Source organism: Lissotriton vulgaris, chromosome 11, assembly GCF_964263255.1.
Source record: "Lissotriton vulgaris chromosome 11, aLisVul1.2, whole genome shotgun sequence".
NCBI classification, from domain to species: domain Eukaryota; kingdom Metazoa; phylum Chordata; class Amphibia; order Caudata; family Salamandridae; genus Lissotriton; species Lissotriton vulgaris.
In genome coordinates, this window is record NC_141699.1 from 482,641,433 (window position 1) to 482,654,147 (window position 12,715).

Here is a 12,715-nt window from a genome sequence, read left to right on the forward strand (position 1 = left end):
TCCATTTAACTCTGTGACTTGATGAGGATTGCGTAACGAGAAGTGAACATTTACTTAACTAAACTAAATGGTGTTCATGCAAAATCACACTACGCTGCAAGCTGGATTCGAACCTGCGCAGGGAAACCCCATTGGATTTCGAGTCCAACGCCTTAACCACACGGCCATCGCAGCTGCATGAGTATGTTGTCACTGTTGTCCTATACGAGCCATACGCTGCTCACGTCAGTCCGAGACCTAAAAGTTAAAGTAACGGCAGGACGGGGCACGTACCAGCAGTGCCCTGTATCCCCCACTTATTTTGAATGCTTTCATACAATTAATAAAAATAGCAACATGCATCACTCAAAGTGAGTGAAAAGGCACAGATGAGTGGTAATCAATCACTGCATGTTTCTACCCACTTTTCCCTATATTACGGCGGCGGTAACGGGCCCTTAATTGTACTAAGAAAGAGTCCAAAAGCCTAAACAAGGCACGCTTCATAAAAAAAATAATTACTCTTTTCGTGACTTGTCTAGATCATGCAGGACAGGTCCAGACTACGAACCCTTCCGAGGCACCTGCTCTCTAAAACACTTCCTGGGTGTGGAAATTGTCTCAATGTTTACATCTAGTTTGAGTTTTTGCCGTTTAACTTTGTGACTTGATGAGGATTGCGTAATGAGAAGTGAACATTTACTTAACTTAACCAAATGGTGTTCATGCAAAATCTCATGCCGCTGCAAGCAGGATTCGAACCTACGCAGGGAAACCCGATTGGATTTCAAGTCCAACGCCTTAACCACTCGGCCATCGCAGCTGCATGAGTATGATGTCACTGTTGTCGTATACGAGCCATGCTCTGCTCATGTCAGGAGGAGACCAAAAAAATAAAGTAACGGAAGGACGGGGCACGTACCAGCAGTGCCCTGTTGTCCTCACTTATTTTGCATGCTTTCATACAATTAATAAAAATAGCAACATGCATCACTCAAAGTGAGTGAAAGGGCACAGATGAGTGGTAATCAATCACTGCATGTTTCTACCCACTTTTCCCTATATTACGGCGGTGGTAACGGGCCCTTAAGTGTACTAAGAAAGAGTCCAAAAGCCTAAACAAGACATGCATCGTAAAAAAGTACTCTTTTCATGACTTGTCTAGATCAGGCAGGACAGGCCCAGACTACAAACCCTTCCGAGACACCAGCTCTCTAAAACACTTCCTGGGTGTGGAAATTGTCTCAATGTTTACATCTAGTTTGAGTTTTTTCCATTTAACTCTGTGACTTGATGAGGATTGCGTAACGAGAAGTGAACATTTACTTAACTAAACCAAATGGTGTTCATGCGAAATCACACTACGCTGCAAGCAGGATTCGAACCTGTGCAGGGAAACCCCATTGGATTTCGAGTCCAACGCCTTAACCACTCGGCCATCGCAGCTGCATGAGTATGATCTCACTGTTGTCGTATACGAGCCATACGCTGCTCACGTCAGTCCGAGACCTAAAAATTAAAGTAACGGCAGGACGGGGCACGTACCAGCAGTGCCCTGTTGTCCTCACTTATTTTGAATGCTTTCATACAATTAATAAAAATAGCAACATGCATCACTCAAAGTGAGTGACAGGGCACAGATGAGCGGTAATCAATCACTGCGAATTTCTACCCTCTTTTCCCTATTTTACGGCGGTGGTAACGGGCCCTTAAGTGTACTAAGAAAGAGTCCAAAAGCCTAAACAAGTCATGCATCATAAAAAAAAGTACTCTTTTCATGACTTGTCTAGATCAGGCAGGACAGGTCCAGACTACAAACCCTTCCGAGCCACCAGCTCTCTCAAACACTTCCTGGGTGTGGAAATTGTCTCAATGTTTACATCTAGTTTGAGTTTTTTCCATTTAACTCTGTGACTTGATGAGGATTGCGTAACGAGAAGTGAACATTTACTTAACTAAACTAAATGGTGTTCATGCAAAATCACACTACGCTGCAAGCAGGATTCGAACCTGCGCAGGGAAACCCCATTGAGTTTCGAGTCCAACGCCTTAACCACTCAGCCATCGCAGCTGCATGAGTATGTTGTCACTGTTGTCGTATACGAGCCATTCGCTGCTCACGTCAGTCCGAGACCTAAAAATTAAAGTAACGGCAGGACGGGGCACGTACCAGCTGTGCCCTGTATCCCCCACTTATTTTGAATGCTTTCATACAATTAATACAAATAGCAACATGCATCACTCAAAGTGAGTGAAAGGGCACAGATGAGTGGTAATCAATCACTGCATATTTCTACCCACTTTTCCCTATATTACGGCGGTGGTAACGGGCCCTTAAGTGTACTAAGAAAGAGTCCAAAAGCCTAAACAAGACATGCATCATAAAAAAAAGTACTCTTTTCATGACTTGTCTAGATCAGGCAGGACAGGTCCAGACTACAAACCCTTCCGAGCCACCTGCTCTCTAAAACACTTCCTGGGTGTGGAAATTGTCTCAATGTTTACATCTAGTTTGAGTTTTTTCCATTTAACTCTGTGACTTGATGAGGATTGCGTAACGAGAAGTGAACATTTACTTAACTAAACCAATTGGTGTTCATGCAAAATCACACTACGCTGCAAGCAGGATTCGAACCTGCGCAGGGAAACCCCATTGGATTTCGAGTCCAACGCCTTAACCACTCGGCCATCGCAGCTGCATGAGTATGATGTCACTGTTGTCGTATACGAGCCATACGCTGCTCACGTCAGGCCGAGACCTAAAAATTGAAGTAACGGCAGGACGGGGCACGAACCAGCAGTGCCCTGTATCCCCCACTTATTTTGAATGCTTTCATACAATTAATAAAAATAGCAACAAGCATCACTCAAAGTGAGTGACAGGGCACAGATGAGCGGTAATCAATCACTGCGCATTTCTACCCTCTTTTCCCTATATTACGGCGGTGGTAACGGGCCCTTAAGTGTACTAAGAAAGAGTCCAAAAGCCTAAACAAGACACGCTTCATAAAAAAAATAATTACTCTTTTCGTGACTTGTCTAGATCATGCAGGACAGGTCCAGACTACGAACCCTTCCAAGGCACCTGCTCTCTAAAACACTTCCTGGGTGTGGAAATTGTCTCAATGTTTACATCTAGTTTGAGTTTTTGCCGTTTAACTCTGTGACTTGATGAGGATTGCGTAACGAGAAGTGAACATTTACTTAACTAAACCAAATGGTGTTCATGCAAAATCTCATGACGCTGCAAGCAGGATTCGAACCTACGCGGGGAAACCCCATTGGATTTCAAGCCCAACGCCTTAACCACTCGGCCATCGCAGCTGCGTGAGTATGATGTCACAGTTGTCGTATACGAGCCATGCACTACTCACGTCAGGCCGAGACATAAAAAATAAAGTAACAGAAGGACGGGGCACATACCAGCAGTGCCCTGTTGTCCTCACTTATTTTGCATGCTTTCATACAATTAATAAAAATAGCAATACTCATCACTCAAAGTGAGTGACAGGGCACAGATGAGAGGTAATCAATCACTGCGCATTTCTACCCTCTTTTCCCTATATTACGGCGGTGGTAACGGGCCCTTAAGTGTACTAAGAAAGAGTCCAAAAGCCTAAACAAGACATGCATCATAAAAAAAGTACTCTTTTCATGACTAGTCTAGATCAGGCAGGACAGGCCCAGACTACAAACGCTTCCGAGACACCAGCTCTCTAAAACACTTCCTGGGTGTGGAAATTGTCTCAATGTTTACATCTAGTTTGAGTTTTTTCCATTTAACTCTGTGACTTGATGAGGATTGTGTAACGAGAAGTGAACATTTACTTAACTAAACCAAATGGTGTTCATGCAAAATCACACTACGCTGCAAGCAGGATTCGAACCTGCGCAGGGAAACCCCATTGGATTTCGAGTCCAACGCCTTAACCACTCGGCCATCGCAGCTGCATGAGTATGATCTCACTGTTGTCGTATACGAGCCATACGCTGCTCACGTCAGTCCGAGACCTAAAAATTAAAGTAACGGCAAGACGGGGCACATACCAGCAGTGCCCTGTATCCCCCACTTATTTTGAATGCTTTCATACAATTAATAAAAATAGCAACAAGCATCACTCAAAGTGAGTGACAGGGCACAGATTGGCGGTAATCAATCACTGCGCATTTCTACCCTCTTTTCCCTATATTATGGCGGTGGTAACGGGCCCTTAAGTGTACTAAGAAAGAGTCCAAAAGCCTAAACAAGACACGCTTCATAAAAAAAATAATTACTCTTTTCGTGACTTGTCTAGATCATGCAGGACAGGTCCAGACTACGAACCCTTCCGAGGCACCTGCTCTCTAAAACACTTCCTGGGTGTGGAAATTGTCTCAATGTTTACATCTAGTTTGAGTTTTTGCCGTTTAACTCTGTGACTTGATGAGGATTGCGTAATGAGAAGTGAACATTTACTTAACTTAACCAAATGGTGTCCATGCAAAATCTCATGCCACTGCAAGCAGGATTCGAACCTACGCGGGGAAACCCGATTGGATTTCAAGTCCAACGCCTTAACCACTCGGCCATCGCAGCTGCATGAGTATGTTGTCACTGTTGTTGGATACGAGCCTTGCTCTGCTCATGTCAGGCGGAGACCAAAAAAATAAAGTAACGGAAGGACGGGGCACGTACCAGCAGTGCCCTGTTGTCCTCACTTATTTTGCATGCTTTCATACAATTAATAAAAATAGCAACATGCATCACTCAAAGTGAGTGAAAGGGCACAGATGAGTGGTAATCAATCACTGCATGTTTCTACGCACTTTTCCCTATATTACGGCGGTGGTAACGGGCCCTTAAGTGTACTAAGAAAGAGTCCAAAAGCCTAAACAAGACATGCATCATAAAAAAAAGTACTCTTTTCATGACTTGTCTAGATCAGGCAGGACAGGTCCAGACTACAAACCCTTCCGAGCCACCAGCTCTCTAAAACACTTCCTGGGTGTGGAAATTGTCTCAATGTTTACATCTAGTTTGAGTTTTTTCCATTTAACTCTGTGACTTGATGAGGATTGCGTAACGAGAAGTGAACATTTACTTAACTAAACCAAATGGTGTTCATGCAAAATCACACTACGCTGCAAGCAGGATTGGGACTGCGCAGGGAAACCCCATTGGATTTCGAGTCCAACGCCTTAACCACTCGGCCATCGCAGCTGCATGAGTATGATGTCACTGTTGTCGTATACGAGCCATACGCTGATCACGTCAGGCCGAGACCTAAAAATTAAAGTAACGGCAGGACGGGGCACGTACCAGCAGTGCCCTGTATCCCCCACTTATTTTGAATGCTTTCATACAGTTAATAAAAATAGCAACAAGCATCACTCAAAGTGAGTGACAGGGCACAGATGAGCGGTAATCAATCACTGCGCATTTCTACCCTCTTTTCCCTATATTACGGCGTTGGTAACGGGCCCTTAAGTGTACTAAGAAAGAGTCCAAAAGCCTAAACAAGACACGCTTCATAAAAAAAATAATTACTCTTTTCGTGACTTGTCTAGATCATGCAGGACAGGTCCAGACTACGAACCCTTCCAAGGCACCTGCTCTCTAAAACACTTCCTGGGTGTGGAAATTGTCTCAATGTTTACATCTAGTTTGAGTTTTTGCCGTTTAACTCTGTGACTTGATGAGGATTGCGTAACGAGAAGTGAACATTTACTTAACTAAACCAAATGGTGTTCATGCAAAATCTCATGACGCTGCAAGCAGGATTCGAACCTACGCGGGGAAACCCCATTGGATTTCAAGCCCAACGCCTTAACCACTCGGCCATCGCAGCTGCGTGAGTATGATGTCACAGTTGTCGTATACGAGCCATGCACTACTCACGTCAGGCCGAGACATAAAAAATAAAGTAACAGAAGGACGGGGCACGTACCAGCAGTGCCCTGTTGTCCTCACTTATTTTGCATGCTTTCATACAATTAATAAAAATAGCAATACGCATCACTCAAAGTGAGTGACAGGGCACCGATGAGCGGTAATCAATCACTGCACATTTCTATCCTCGTTTCCCTATATTACGTCATTGGCAACAGGCCCTTAAGTGTACTCAGAAAGAGTCCAAAAGCTTAAACAAGACACGCTTCATAAAAAAAGTACTCTTTTCATGACTTGTCTAGATCAGGCAGGACAGGTCCAGACTACGAACCCTTCCGAGCCACCTGCTCTCTAAAACACTTCCTGGGTGTGGAAATTTTCTCAATGTTTACATCTAGTTTGAGTTTTTGCCGTTTAACTCTGTGACTTGATGAGGATTGCGTAATGAGAAGTGAACATTTACTTAACTAAACCAAATGGTGTTCATGCAAAAACTCATGCCGCTGCAAGCAGAATTCGAACCTACGCGGGAAAACCCCATTGGATTTCAAGTCCAACGCCTTAACCACTCGGCCATCGCAGCTGCGTGAGTATGATGTCACTGTTGTCGTATACGAGCCATGCGCTACTCATGTGAGGTCGAGACCTAAAAAATAAAGTAACGGAAGGACGGGGCACATACCAGCAGTGCATTGTTGTCCTCAATTATTTCGCATACTTTCATACAATTAATAAAAATAGCAATATGCATCACTCAAAATGAGTGACAGGGCACAGATGAGCGGTAATCAATCACTGCACATTTCTTCCCTCGTTTCCATATATTACGGCGGTGGCAACGGGCCCTTAAGTGTACTAAGAAGAGTCCAAAAGCCTAAACAAGACATGCATCATAAAAAAAGTACTCATTTCGTAACTTGTCTAGATCAGGCAGGATAGGTCCAGACTACAAACCCTTCCGAGCCACCTGCTCTCTAAAACACTTCCTAGGTGTGGAAATTGTTTCAATGTTTACATCTAGTTTGAGTTTTTGCCATTTTACTCTGTGACTTGATGAGGATTGCGTAACGAGAAGTGAACATTTCCTTAACTAAACCAAATGGTGTTCGTGCAAAATCACACTACGCTGCAAGCAGGATTCAAACCTGCGCAGGGAAACCCCATTGGATTTCGAGTCCAACACCTTAACCACTCGGCCATCGCAGCTGCATGAGTATGATGTCACAGTTGTCGTATACGAGCCATGCTCTGCTCATGTCAGGCAGAGACCAAAAAAATAAAGTAACGGAAGGACGGGGCACGTACCAGCAGTGCCCTGTTGTCCTCACTTATTTTGCATGCTTTCATACAATTAATAAAAATAGCAACATGCATCACTCAAAGTGAGTGAAGGGGCACAGATGAGTGGTAATCAATCACTGCATGTTTCTACCCACTTTTCCCTATATTACGGCGGTGGTAACGGGCCCTTAAGTGTACTAAGAAAGAGTGCAAAAGCCTAAACAAGACATGCATCATAAAAAAAGTACTCTTTTCATGACTTGTCTAGATCAGGCAGGACAGGTCCAGACTAAAAACCCTTCCGAGACACCAGCTCTCTAAAACACTTCCTGGGTGTGGAAATTGTCTCAATGTTTACATCTAGTTTGAGTTTTTTCCATTTAACTCTGTGACTTGATGAGGATTGGGTAACGAGAAGTGAACATTTACTTAACTAAACCAAATGGTGTTCATGCAAAATCACACTACGCTGCAAGCAGGATTCAAACCTGCGCAGGGAAACCCCATTGGATTTCGAGTTCAACGCCTTAACCACTTGGCCATCGCAGCTGCATGAGTATGATGTCACTGTTGTCGTATACGAGCCATACGCTGCTCACGTCAGGCCGAGACCTAAAAATTAAAGTAACAGCAGGACGGGGCACGTACCAGCAGTGCCCTGTATCCCCCACTTATTTTGAATGCTTTCATACAATTAATAAAAATAGCAACAAGCATCACTCAAAGTGAGTGACAGGGCACATATGAGCGGTAATCAATCACTGCGCATTTCTACCCTCTTTTCCCTATATTACGGCAGTGGTAACGGGCCCTTAAGTGTACTAAGAAAGAGTCCAAAAGCCTAAACAAGACACGCTTCATAAAAAAAATAATTACTCTTTTCGTGACTTGTCTAGATCATGCAGGACAGGTCCAGACTACGAACCCTTCCGAGGGACCTGCTCTCTAAAACACTTCCTGGGTGTGGAAATTGTCTCAATGTTTACATCTAGTTTGAGTTTTTGCCGTTTAACTCTGTGACTTGATGAGGATTGCGTAACGAAAAGTGAACATTTACTTAACTAAACCAAATAGTGTTCATGCAAAATCTCATGACGCTGCAAGCAGGATTCAAACCTACGCGGGGAAACTCCCCTGGATTTCAAGTCCAACCCCTTAACCACTCGGCCATCGCAGCTGCGTGACTATGATGTCACAGTTGTCGTATACGAGCCATGCACTACTCACGTCAGGCCGAGACATAAAAAATAAAGTAACAGAAGGACGGGGCATGTACCAGCAGTGCCCTGTTGTCCTCACTTATTTTGCATGCTTTCATACAATTAATAAAAATAGCAATACGCATCACTCAAAGTGAGTGACAGGGCACCGATGAGCGGTAATCAATCACTGCACTTTTCTATCCTCGTTTCCCTATATTACGTCGGTGGCAACGGGCCCTTAAGTGTACTCAGAAAGAGTTCAAAAGCTTAAACAAGACACGCTTCATAAAAAAAGTACTCTTTTCATGACTTGTCTAGATCAGGCAGGCCAGGCCCATACTACGAACTCTTCCGAGCCACCTGCTCTCTAAAACACTTCCTGGGTGTGGAAATTGTCTCAATGTTTACATCTAGTTTGAGTTTTTGCCATTTAACTCTGTGACTTGATGAGGATTGCGTAACGAGAAGTGAACATTTACTTAACTAAACCAAATGGTGTTCATGCAAAATCTCATGACGCTGCACGCAGGATTCGAACCTACGCGGGGAAACCCCATTGGATTTCAAGTCTAACGCATTAACCACTCGGCCATCGCAGCTGCGTGAGTATGATGTCACAGTTGTCGTATACGAGCCATGCACTACTCACGTCAGGCCGAGACATAAAAAATAAAGTAACAGAAGGACGGGCCACGTACCAGCAGTGCCCTGTTGTCCTCACTTATTTTGCATGCTTTCATACAATTAATAAAAATAGCAATACGCATCACTCAAAGTGAGAGACAGGGCACCGATGAGTGGTAATCAATCACTGCACATTTCTATCCTCGTTTCCCTATATTACGGCGGTGGCAACGGGCCCTTAAGTGTACTCAGAAAGAGTCCAAAAGCTTAAACAAGACACGCTTCATAAAAAAAAGTACTCTTTTCATGACTTGTCTAGATCAGGCAGGACAGGTCCAGACTACGAACCCTTCCGAGCCACCTGCTCTCTAAAACACTTCCTGGGTGTGGAAATTGTCTCAATGTTTACATCTAGTTTGAGTTTTTGCAGTTTAACTCTGTGACTTGATGAGGATTGCGTAATGAGAAGTGAACATTTACTTAACTAAACCAAATGGTGTTCATGCAAAATCTCATGCCGCTGCAAGCAGGATTCGAAACTACGGAGGGAAACCCCATTGGATTTCAAGTCCAACGCCTTAACCACTCGGCCATCGCAGCTGCGTGAGTATGATGTCACTGTTGTCGTATACGAGCCATGCGCTACTCATGTCAGGTCGAGACCAAAAAATAAAGTAACGGAAGGACGGGGCACATACCAGCAGTGCCCTGTTGTCCTCACATTTCGCATACTTTCATACAATTAATAAAAATAGCAATATGCATCACTCAAAATGAGTGACAGGGCACAGATGAGCGGTAATCAATCACTGCACATTTCTACCCTCGTTTCCATATATTACGGCGGTGGCAACGGGCCCTTAAGTGTACTCAGAAAGAGTCCAAAAGCCTAAACAAGACACACTTCATTAAAAAAGTTACTCATTTCGTAACTTGTCTAGATCAGGCAGGATAGGTCCAGACTACAAACCCTCCCGAGCCACCTGCTCTCTAAAACACTTCCTAGGTGTGGAAATTGTTTCAATGTTTACATCTAGTTTGAGTTTTTGCCATTTAGCTCTGTGACTTGATGAGGATTGCGTAATGAGAAGTGAACATTTCCTTAACTAAACCAAATGGTGTTCATGCAAAATCACACTACGCAGCAAGCAGGATTCGAACCTGCGCAGGGAAATCCCATTGGATTTCGAGTCCAACGCCTTAACCACTCGGCCATCGCAGCTGCATGAGTATGATGTCACTGTTGTCGTATACGAGCCATGCTCTGCTCATGTCAGGCGGAGACCAAAAAAATAAAGTAACGGAAGGACGTGGCACGTACCAGCAGTGCCCTGTTGTCCTCACGTATTTTGCATGCTTTCATACAATTAATAAAAATAGCAACATGCATCACTCAAAGTGAGTGAAAGGGCACAGATGAGTGGTAATCAATCACTGCATGTTTCTACCCACTTTTTCCTATATTACGGCGGTGGTAACGGGCCCTTAAGTGTACTAAGAAAGAGTCCAAAAGCCTAAACAAGACATGCATCATAAAAAAAAGTACTCTTTTCATGACTTGTCTAGATCAGGCAGGACAGGTCCAGACTACAAACCCTTCCGAGCCACCAGCTCTCTAAAACACTTCCTGGGTGTGGAAATTGTCTCAATGTTTACATCTAGTTTGAGTTTTTTCCATTTAACTCTGTGACTTGATGAGGATTGCGTAACGAGAAGTGAACATTTACTTAACTAAACCAAATGGTGTTCATGCAAAATCACACTACGCTGCAAGCAGGATTGGGACTGCGCAGGGAAACCCCATTGGATTTCGAGTCCAACGCCTTAACCACTCGGCCATCGCAGCTGCATGAGTATGATGTCACTGTTGTCGTATACGAGCCATACGCTGATCACGTCAGGCCGAGACCTAAAAATTAAAGTAACGGCAGGACGGGGCACGTACCAGCAGTGCCCTGTATCCCCCACTTATTTTGAATGCTTTCATACAGTTAATAAAAATAGCAACAAGCATCACTCAAAGTGAGTGACAGGGCACAGATGAGCGGTAATCAATCACTGCGCATTTCTACCCTCTTTTCCCTATATTACGGCGTTGGTAACGGGCACTTAAGTGTACTAAGAAAGAGTCCAAAAGCCTAAACAAGACACGCTTCATAAAAAAAAAAATTACTCTTTTCGTGACTTGTCTAGATCATGCAGGACAGGTCCAGACTACGAACCCTTCCAAGGCACCTGCTCTCTAAAACACTGCCTGGGTGTGGAAATTGTCTCAATGTTTACATCTAGTTTGAGTTTTTGCCGTTTAACTCTGTGACTTGATGAGGATTGCGTAACGAGAAGTGAACATTTACTTAACTAAACCAAATGGTGTTCATGCAAAATCTCATGACGCTGCAAGCAGGATTCGAACCTACGCGGGGAAACCCCATTGGATTTCAAGCCCAACGCCTTAACCACTCGGCCATCGCAGCTGCGTGGGTATGATGTCACAGTTGTCGTATACGAGCCATGCACTACTCACGTCAGGCCGAGACATAAAAAATAAAGTAACAGAAGGACGGGGCACGTACCAGCAGTGCCCTGTTGTCCTCACTTATTTTGCATGCTTTCATACAATTAATAAAAATAGCAATACGCATCACTCAAAGTGAGTGACAGGGCACCGATGAGCGGTAATCAATCACTGCACATTTCTATCCTCGTTTCCCTATATTACGTCGGGGGCAACAGGCCCTTAAGTGTACTCAGAAAGAGTCCAAAAGCTTAAACAAGACACGCTTCATAAAAAAAGTACTCTTTTCATGACTTGTCTAGATCAGGCAGGACAGGTCCAGACTACGAACCCTTCCGAGCCACCTGCTCTCTAAAACACTTCCTGGGTGTGGAAATTTTCTCAATGTTTACATCTAGTTTGAGTTTTTGCCGTTTAACTCTGTGACTTGATGAGGATTGCGTAACGAGAAGTGAACATTTACTTAACTAAACCAAATGGTGTTCATGCAAAATCTCAGGACGCTGCAAGCAGGATTCGAACCTACGCGGGGAAACCCCATTGGATTTCAAGTCTAACGCCTTAACCACTCGGCCATCGCAGCTGCGTGACTATGATGTCACAGTTGTCGTATACGAGCCATGCACTACTCATGTCAGGCCGAGACATAAAAAATAAAGTAACAGAAGGACGGGGCATGTACCAGCAGTGCCCTGTTGTCCTCACTTATTTTGCATGCTTTCATACAATTAATAAAAATAGCAATACGCATCACTCAAAGTGAGTGACAGGGCACCGATGAGCGGTAATCAATCACTGCACATTTCTATCCTCGTTTCCCTATATTACGGCGGTGGCAACGGGCCCTTAAGTGTACTCAGAAAGAGTCCAAAAGCTTAAACAAGACACGCTTCATAAAAAAAAGTACTCTTTTCATGACTTGTCTAGATCAGGCAGGACAGGTCCAGACTACGAACCCTTCCGAGCCACCTGCTCTCTAAAACACTTCCTGGGTGTGGAAATTGTCTCAATGTTTACATCTAGTTTGAGTTTTTGCAGTTTAACTCTGTGACTTGATGAGGATTGCGTAATGAGAAGTGAACATTTACTTAACTAAACTAAATGGTGTTCATGCAAAATCTCATGCCGCTGCAAGCAGGATTCGAACCTACGCGGGGAAACCCCATTGGATTTCAAGTCCAACGCCTTAACCACTCGGCCATCGCAGCTGCGTGAGTATGATGTCACTGTTGTCGTATACGAGCC

General features: G+C 44.1%; 16 non-coding genes across 16 annotated transcripts; all 16 read right to left on the reverse strand.

Annotated features, from left to right (window-relative positions):
• Nucleotides 1–92: 92 nt before the first annotated feature.
• On the reverse strand, nt 93–174 carry TRNAS-CGA (transfer RNA serine (anticodon CGA)). The gene has a single exon. It is a non-coding gene; the product is annotated as a tRNA-Ser (tRNA).
• A 546-nt stretch (nt 175–720) lies between these two features.
• TRNAS-UGA (transfer RNA serine (anticodon UGA)) lies at nt 721–802 on the reverse strand. The gene has a single exon. It is a non-coding gene; the product is annotated as a tRNA-Ser (tRNA).
• A 541-nt stretch (nt 803–1,343) lies between these two features.
• TRNAS-CGA (transfer RNA serine (anticodon CGA)) lies at nt 1,344–1,425 on the reverse strand. Its single transcript has one exon. It is a non-coding gene; the product is annotated as a tRNA-Ser (tRNA).
• Nucleotides 1,426–1,968: 543 nt separating this feature from the next.
• TRNAS-CGA (transfer RNA serine (anticodon CGA)) lies at nt 1,969–2,050 on the reverse strand. The gene has a single exon. It is a non-coding gene; the product is annotated as a tRNA-Ser (tRNA).
• A 543-nt stretch (nt 2,051–2,593) lies between these two features.
• On the reverse strand, nt 2,594–2,675 carry TRNAS-CGA (transfer RNA serine (anticodon CGA)). Its single transcript has one exon. It is a non-coding gene; the product is annotated as a tRNA-Ser (tRNA).
• Nucleotides 2,676–3,221: 546 nt separating this feature from the next.
• Nucleotides 3,222–3,303, reverse strand: TRNAS-UGA (transfer RNA serine (anticodon UGA)). Its single transcript has one exon. It is a non-coding gene; the product is annotated as a tRNA-Ser (tRNA).
• Nucleotides 3,304–3,845: 542 nt separating this feature from the next.
• On the reverse strand, nt 3,846–3,927 carry TRNAS-CGA (transfer RNA serine (anticodon CGA)). The gene has a single exon. It is a non-coding gene; the product is annotated as a tRNA-Ser (tRNA).
• Nucleotides 3,928–4,473: 546 nt separating this feature from the next.
• TRNAS-UGA (transfer RNA serine (anticodon UGA)) lies at nt 4,474–4,555 on the reverse strand. Its single transcript has one exon. It is a non-coding gene; the product is annotated as a tRNA-Ser (tRNA).
• Nucleotides 4,556–5,725: 1,170 nt separating this feature from the next.
• Nucleotides 5,726–5,807, reverse strand: TRNAS-UGA (transfer RNA serine (anticodon UGA)). The gene has a single exon. It is a non-coding gene; the product is annotated as a tRNA-Ser (tRNA).
• Nucleotides 5,808–6,349: 542 nt separating this feature from the next.
• On the reverse strand, nt 6,350–6,431 carry TRNAS-UGA (transfer RNA serine (anticodon UGA)). The gene has a single exon. It is a non-coding gene; the product is annotated as a tRNA-Ser (tRNA).
• Nucleotides 6,432–6,972: 541 nt separating this feature from the next.
• On the reverse strand, nt 6,973–7,054 carry TRNAS-CGA (transfer RNA serine (anticodon CGA)). Its single transcript has one exon. It is a non-coding gene; the product is annotated as a tRNA-Ser (tRNA).
• Nucleotides 7,055–7,596: 542 nt separating this feature from the next.
• Nucleotides 7,597–7,678, reverse strand: TRNAS-CGA (transfer RNA serine (anticodon CGA)). The gene has a single exon. It is a non-coding gene; the product is annotated as a tRNA-Ser (tRNA).
• Nucleotides 7,679–10,095: 2,417 nt separating this feature from the next.
• TRNAS-CGA (transfer RNA serine (anticodon CGA)) lies at nt 10,096–10,177 on the reverse strand. Its single transcript has one exon. It is a non-coding gene; the product is annotated as a tRNA-Ser (tRNA).
• Nucleotides 10,178–11,347: 1,170 nt separating this feature from the next.
• On the reverse strand, nt 11,348–11,429 carry TRNAS-UGA (transfer RNA serine (anticodon UGA)). Its single transcript has one exon. It is a non-coding gene; the product is annotated as a tRNA-Ser (tRNA).
• A 542-nt stretch (nt 11,430–11,971) lies between these two features.
• TRNAS-UGA (transfer RNA serine (anticodon UGA)) lies at nt 11,972–12,053 on the reverse strand. Its single transcript has one exon. It is a non-coding gene; the product is annotated as a tRNA-Ser (tRNA).
• A 543-nt stretch (nt 12,054–12,596) lies between these two features.
• Nucleotides 12,597–12,678, reverse strand: TRNAS-UGA (transfer RNA serine (anticodon UGA)). Its single transcript has one exon. It is a non-coding gene; the product is annotated as a tRNA-Ser (tRNA).
• Nucleotides 12,679–12,715: the final 37 nt, after the last annotated feature.